General features: G+C 36.1%; 1 protein-coding gene across 2 annotated transcripts in view; it reads right to left on the bottom strand.

Moving 5' to 3' along the window:
* Positions 1-6,322: 6,322 nt before the first annotated feature.
* The window catches only part of gria2b (glutamate receptor, ionotropic, AMPA 2b), a 51,936-nt gene continuing 50,647 nt past the window's right edge, over positions 6,323-7,611 (bottom strand). For both annotated transcript variants that reach the window (XM_087846409.1, XM_087846419.1), the window contains exon 16: positions 6,323-7,611. This exon is cut by the window's right edge and continues 782 nt beyond it. The gene's annotated coding sequence lies outside the window, so the exon portion shown is untranslated.

Below are 7,611 nucleotides of genomic sequence, written 5' to 3'. Positions count from 1 at the left end.
CTCAAAGTACGGTCAGTACTTCCACGCTTTAAACGCTGTACGCTCATACTCTCTCCTGCACTTGATATATTATCCATTGTTGATCTGCACACAGCTGTTGTCACGAAGGTCGCACTCGCTTACATCACTGTCATGAGACATTCTTGCAAAAAAATCACGGTTTTAGTAACGCAGTAACGCAGTGTTCCTACGGGAAAGTAACGGTAATCTAATTATCGTTTTTGCAATAGTAATCCCTTACTTTACTCGTTACTTGAAAAAAGTAATCGGATTACAGATTACAGAGTAACGCGTTACTTGTAACGCGTTACTCTCTTACTATTCCTATCGTTACAGTTACTAACAAGAAAATGCCGCGGACGGTAATCACGATCACTGTCTAGCTGCTAGACAGTGATCGTGATTACCGTCCCAGGTGTTGTGCTAGACTCTAGCACAACACCTGGAGCTAAGGGGGCCAAACAATCGCATGAGTGCTGCTGTTTGACTGAGGAAGAATAAAGTAGTTGTGGTAAGCCAATCACATGACCACTTAAAGACAAAGCAACAAGGTGATATATACCAGTTTTTAAATTGTGTTGATAGGCCACGTAAAACCAGAGTCATGACAGACAATATATACGCTGTGTTTTTTTCTCAATAGTTTCGTCACGTTTACTGTCTAAACACAGCGCTAGCAAGCACTCTCTGCTTATGAGCAAAAACAAACAAACAAAAAACAGGGGAAGTTTTAGGAGTGACGGCGAGAGAGAGAGAGAGCGAATTTTGAGATGTGAGAGATTTGTGATGTTTAGCGTGTTTGGGGTGTGTATTTAATGTGTTGTCTTGTGTATTTAGTGTGTAGTGTTGTGGATAGTTTTGTGTTGCGTGTCAGAACAATGAGGCGACTGCTGTCTCCAGGTAGAAAAAGGAGTGATACACTTGCTGCTGTCAGACCTGCAGGTATCAGGCTGTGATGTTTCCTTTATAGTGGACAGAATTAATTTTTTTGGAGTGGCACAAATAATTTGTGTGACATCTTATTGAATGCAGAACAGCTGACTGTTCTGTAAATAGTTTGAAATGGTTATTTAAAAATCAAGGTAAAAGGTAAATAGATGCAAATAAATTTGTTGTTTGCAAAACTTGTGCATAGGATTTTAAAATTGACAATTTATATTTGCATTTAAAGTTATGAAATATGATTCATTAAACATGTTTGTGGTTGTTACAGTAAAAAAATATAAGTTTTTCTACTCTGATTTTATGTTTTTTGTCTGATTTTAGATCAATTGTGTTAATACAGTATGTCAAAATGAAAAGATAACTGTAAATTCAGACACATGAGGTTGTGCTGAAAAGGATGATACCAAACAAGGCAAAGTAAATAGTTTTTAAAGGTTAAATGTGGAGGGAAAATCAAAAGTAGTCAAAAATGGCCAAAAGTAATGCAATAGTTACTTTTCAAGTAATTAATTACTTTTAGAATATTGTAACGCAGTTACTAACTCAGTTACTTTTTTTTGAAGAAGTAACTAGTAACTAAAGCTAATTACTTTTTCAAAGTAACTTGGCCAACACTGGATATCAAACATAGAAAAGAGTTTCTAAAGAAATCTCAATCATAAACTTCAGAAAGATGGAAAAGAATAGACGAAGATTGTTGAGCAACTAAACATTTTTGGCAACACATAAGTGGCAGCAATCAGGAGGTATAGAACAAGGCATAAGGCCACTAATCAGAGCTGCAGTGGAAATTAGTTTCCTGAAATGACGATGTTATGCTACAATCTACAATGCTAAAATCCATCTCTGAAAAAACAGAACTGGTGCATCATTTCTCTTTGGAGGATATCAATCTCAATATCCAAGAACAATAAAATAAAATAAGAAAATCAAATAACAAGAAAAGAAAATCCCAAGCTTTAAATTTGGGACAGTGTGATCATATCTGGGCTGCATAAGTTCAAAAGGTGTTGGGTAACAAAAAACAAAAAACATTTATGACACACAGTCAAGACGACAAAGAAGTGGCTTTGGGACAATTCTGTGAATGTCCTTGAGTGGCCCAGCCAGAGCCCAGACTTGAAACCAATTGAGTATCTCTGTGGAGATGTGAAAATGGCTGTGGATGCTCCCCAATCAATCTGAATGGAGTTTGAGAGTTTCTGCAAATAAGAAATGGAGAAACTACCCAAAAATAGTTATAAGTTTGTAACATCATACTCAAAAAGACTTCAACAAAGTACTGACCAAATGCTGTGAATACTTATCTAGATTATATTTTTGTTTTTATTTTTTAATAAATTCATCAAGTTCAAGAAACCTTTTTTTTCACTTTGTCATTATGGAGTGTTGTGTGTCAAATTTTGCAATAAAAACTGAATTTGATCCATCTTGGAATAAGGCTGACAAATGACAAACTGTGGAACAAGTAAAATGCTGTAAATACTTTCTTCATGCACTGCAGTCGCAGAAAGACCATTTACTCGAGCCCCACTTCAGTGCACCAATAATTACTTGTTGATTTTCAGTGCATCTGAAAACTGAACCCAGTATACAGAGTCCTTATCTTGCCAAATATAAGAAAAGTGTAGTAACTTTTTTGCGTTGGGGTCCTGCTGTCAGTTGTGAACTTTTAATATAATAAAATCGCTCTTACTTTTTAATGAAATGCACTGCAGACCTATTTAACTTGGAAGTTATCCATCCATTCTCTTCTGTTTATGCTTAATCAGGGTCGTGGGGGGGCTGGTGCCTATCCCCGCTACCATAGGGCGAGAGGTAGGGTACACCTTGGACAGAGACAGACAGTAAGATCACAACTACTGTAGTGGTTTCTGAGATTAAATTGAATGGAAAAAAATAGTTTAAAGAAATGTAACAATAAAATTAAACTATTCAATTAAAAGGCACTTGCTTAACATTTGATTTTGCAATACTTCTCTGGAGTAAACATTGCTTTGTTGTTCAGGATTGCAAGTGCCTGTCCATGACCATCTGAATCATTCTGATGTCAACTGAGTTGATTGTGTATTACAATTGCTGTATAAAAGGCCTGGGCACTGCCAACTTATGCTTTCAATAACTTTCAAGATTTGTCATTTCCACAATATCTTCCATAATGGTTCAAGTGGGTAAACAAGTCGATATTATTTTGAAATATACATAAAATCATGTCATGTTAAGAAAGCTCATGCACCTTGAATCTGCACCAGTGTTGCTGTGTGAGCATTTCTGAATCATGGCTGGACTTTAATGAGGCCAGGGCAGGCAGTCAGGCCTTAGCTAATAGACCTGAAGATGAAACATTGTCCTGTCTGTGCTATTGATGTCTCCTATATGAGGTGGCAGATTCAGGCCATTCCCTGTGTACCTTCTGTCATCATTACCTTCAGTCCAAGGAGAAACATATCATAACAACCACTGATAACTAGCAATATAACGGAAAGAAGTGAGACAAAGCTGGCACATCACATGCTGATAGCTCACATGGATGAAGATTCATTTTGGTCAACCATTCCTGTGTGATGTTATCGGCTGAACTAATGGCCCATAAGCAAGCTTGATTACACAAAGGTGGTGCAACCGCCTTGTAAAATGATGACAATGCTTCTGCAGAGTGTCACTTCAGTAAGTCATTTCTACATAAAGGAAAAACAAAATAGTGGCAAAAATACTGGTATAACAAAAAGCAATGAATAGCAAAAAACTTCAGACTGGAGCTATGCTCGCAAAGTTGGTAGTGTTGCCATGGGACATTCATAACCTTCAATAACCCTAACCCCGTTAAGGAAAGTAAAACTAAAAAAGGAGGCGCCAAGGATGACTAATTAAGGTTAAACAAATCTGTGTTTTTGTTGAAAGCAAACAGCAAGATTGTGCTGAGAAAGGGGGAATTATCGACATTTTATGCTGCAAACGCAAAATATCAAAATGTATATAAAACCTAAAAAATACAAATTCTTATGTTTATCAGGAAGTTCCTACATTTTTTTTAAAGGAAAAATGCATTTTGTGGGAATATAACTACATGTTTAAAAAAATCCTTTCATTATTAAAGAAATGAGTATAATGGGAAATAAAATAGGAAGAGTTTATACTTAGCACAACCGTAACACTTTATCTTCTTTGATTTTTAAAATTTGTAACATTTTACATACTTCTTTCATGCAATAGTATAATTTAAGCATTTTAACTGTGGGGGCTTCTCCCCCTTGTACAAATAAATGTTTTAAATATAAATTGTCGACGCCTCGTAGCAATGGGGGCATTGCTGTTCTGGAAGAGCTCATGCCCACCAGGATAGAAATGTTTCAACATAACATAAATGGGATCACTCAAAATAACTTGATTTGCAGTAACCCTTGTCTTTAAAGGGTCAAGTGAGCAAAAATTATCCTGCCAAAATGCCCCTGATGGCATGGCAGAGCCACCGGTTCCCCTTCACTGGAGAGGTCCAGGTTTCCTCTCCGGGGTTTTCTTGAATTTGTCACCTGTCTTTATGTCAACAAAAACACTAAAATGGCTTTTGGACTAGAAAGCTAAATTCATTCCACTGAGTCATCCACCAGGCAAAACCCTCACAAAATGTTTGGGCTGACCAGATGCGTCCAGTAGCAAAGCCATCTGATCCAACTAAGTAGCAGATGGCGAGCAACCTCTTTGCTATGCCCAAGTGTTTAAATCAGCATATGTGAGTAGAGTGGCGACAGAGAGGTGCATGGAGCAGTGTGATTTTGCCCAAAGCAATGAGCAATCCCATGAGCCTAATACAAACACTCATGAAAATGGATCATGGATGCTTGAAATTCTGGGAGTATGTCAAGATACACCCAGAATGACAAGAATGACATGAAAGGAAAATGATGCAGCATATACAAATGTGCACATGAAGCAGGTCTCTGCCTGCATTTGACAAAAGGTGGAAAAGATGAAGCGGGAAATACTTCACAGATTTTCAGAAGCAAGAACACAATCAAAGTTGTTGGGACCATGAGCTTAGTAGAACAAAAAGATAACCAAACACCTTGCATGCCATAAAGTGGGAAGACTTAGTGGAATCAGAAGCCTTTGAAAATTAACGGTGTATGTTTATTTCCTTTTAAATTGCCAAATGTACACTTAAGAAAAAGTACAACTTCACAGCATCAAACAGTCGTTTTACTGAGTATTTGCGAAAGCTACTTTTGAAGAATTGCATAGTAATGTAAAATATAATTAGTAAAACTAGATTGGAATATAAAAATAAATCATGTTGTTCTGCCCAGACAGCCTGACTCACATGGCCATTAATGTATGTCGTTGATTTCTATTGACAAGTTTCTCACATCTGAGTATGTGCATGTGCAGGGTGAGGGTCTTATTGATTCAGTGTGCTCTGGTCTGCAGTACATGTCACATTTACAGGAACCTTTTTATGTGTAAAAGAAAGATTCATACACTTCAGTGTCCACGGCGCCTGCGGGCGGTGACGACGATAACCCATGAGCCATTCACGACTAAGGGATAAAAAGCACAAAGGCAAAATCTTTCTGCCTGCTGATGAAAGTGCATTCACTTTATTAGTCGAGCTTACATTCATTATCTATAAACTGTATATAGTTGCAATAACTGTGGCTCCTGGGTGTCTGTCTACGGATTCTACTTGCAGCTAAACATGATTTTAATATGATGTAATTAACTACAAGGCATGATAGAAAGGCACACATGGCTTGAATGTGAGAAAAGGAGGATTATCTTAGGGAGCAGAAGGAAGTCAGCCATCTTAACGGAGACGTGTGAAATTCATTAACACTCAGAAGAAGTAGGGTGACCTAAAGGCACTTCAGCACTAAGCAATTTAAGCTCAAAACTGTTTGATGTTTTTATACTTCAAGAATTGTAGCACACAACAACGCTAGATTTAACCAATACATTTCAACTGTAAAGGTTGTACTTAAAAGTAAAGAACAAACAAACAAAAGAAAACACGTATTTGTCTTCATATCCTCTGTAAGTTTTGTTGTTGTCTTTTTTTTTAGCACAGTTTCTGTGATGTGCCTTCAGCTCTGGCAAACTAAGTTTAGTAACGTGATATATATATCTCGCTAAACAGAAAAAGCAATGAAAGCACAAATGGTTGTGCAGTGCCTTGGGTGATATAAATCACAGCCCAGCCAGGTCACATAAAGGGGAAATAAGTGACACCTGTCACTTATTTCCCCTTTATGTGTGTTATATATAAGCAAACAAATCAGTCATAGGTAAGGTTATGTTTATGAAAACTTAAATAACTCTACATGAATATTTCAATAGCATAAATACAAAGAGATTCCAAATAAATGACACAGTAAAAGATAACAATAGATCAGCCACTTTTTATTTAGAAAGAGTCCCAAAAAATAAACAAGTTAGCACACATTCCATATACAAAATGTCTGTGAAATAGCCTGAATATGCAATGAAATTGATTAGCGACTATGGTATACCGTATGCTTCTATACTTGATAACAAAAACAGTGGTAATAATAATAGTATAGTTCATGTCCCTGCTGTGTGCAGGAGGGGGTTTGTTGTAGATCTATTTGAAAGTGGGGGGAAAAAAATCTTATAAATAGATGTGCTCATCTGCATAACCTGTGTATCTAACTTATGGTGAGTCTGGACAACTAAAAAGTAATATTGTATCTTTAAAACAATTAAATGTAGCATTAAGTACTGCAAAAGGAAATCGAGTACTTATGATAAGGGATACAATTTTTCATATTTGAACTTTTATATAAAATATATGTTTATATGTATATATTGTATATATGTCTTACATTGTATTTCCAATTTCAAACATTTAACCTCACAACTTCAACATTGAAATGAAAATGTATGTTTGGCAGTAATGAAAGAAACGTATGTAGTATTTGCGGCAACAACATGCAACTTGTGCTACTCCATTGTCCGATTAATGCAAAATACATGGAGACTTGAAAACAAAGCAGAAAGGCTATTGTATTAGTCATTGCCACCAACTGTACATCTAGTTACAAAAGTTACAGAATGTATCAGAATCATTTACATTCACTGAGATGACAGTGATTGAGTATATTAAGACTATATTTATCTACTGGCACTAGAATTTGGCACTCTTACTTATTTGGCATTTTAACCATCACGTAAACCATGTGAATGTGGATGCTTCTTTTTGATGTCACTTTAAAATGTGATGGAATAATACCATACCATACTATTTTTTTTTTGTTTATTCATCGCGTGTAAACATATTAATCTCCTCTTGAAAGAACAACAACCCCGGTCCTCATCAGAAAAAATACAAACAGCAAAAGCACTGAAGCAAACAAAGAGACAAAAGTAATAAAGCAGAATTGCTGCACCAAGTCTAACAAGAAAAACATAGAAGGATTGATTCCAAATGCCAAGCATTGACATATATTTCATATCAACACCAAATGTTAAAGAATAAAATATACAGGAAAGTTCAGAATAGGAATTAATTACATGATTTTAACATCTCACCCCCATAATGCAATGTATTTGGCTTTAAAAATATCGAACTAGAAGCTGTTTAGTATTTTTTCTTTCTGTATACTCACACATGAAGATGTTTTTATCCAACCAGTATGTAAGCAAGTTTATTTA

This window comes from Neolamprologus brichardi, chromosome 2 (genome assembly GCF_056152115.1).
Source record: "Neolamprologus brichardi isolate AB-2024 chromosome 2, ASM5615211v1, whole genome shotgun sequence".
NCBI lineage: Eukaryota > Metazoa > Chordata > Actinopteri > Cichliformes > Cichlidae > Neolamprologus > Neolamprologus brichardi.
Note: the sequence above shows the minus strand (reverse complement) of the source record. Positions and strands in the feature narration are given on the sequence as shown.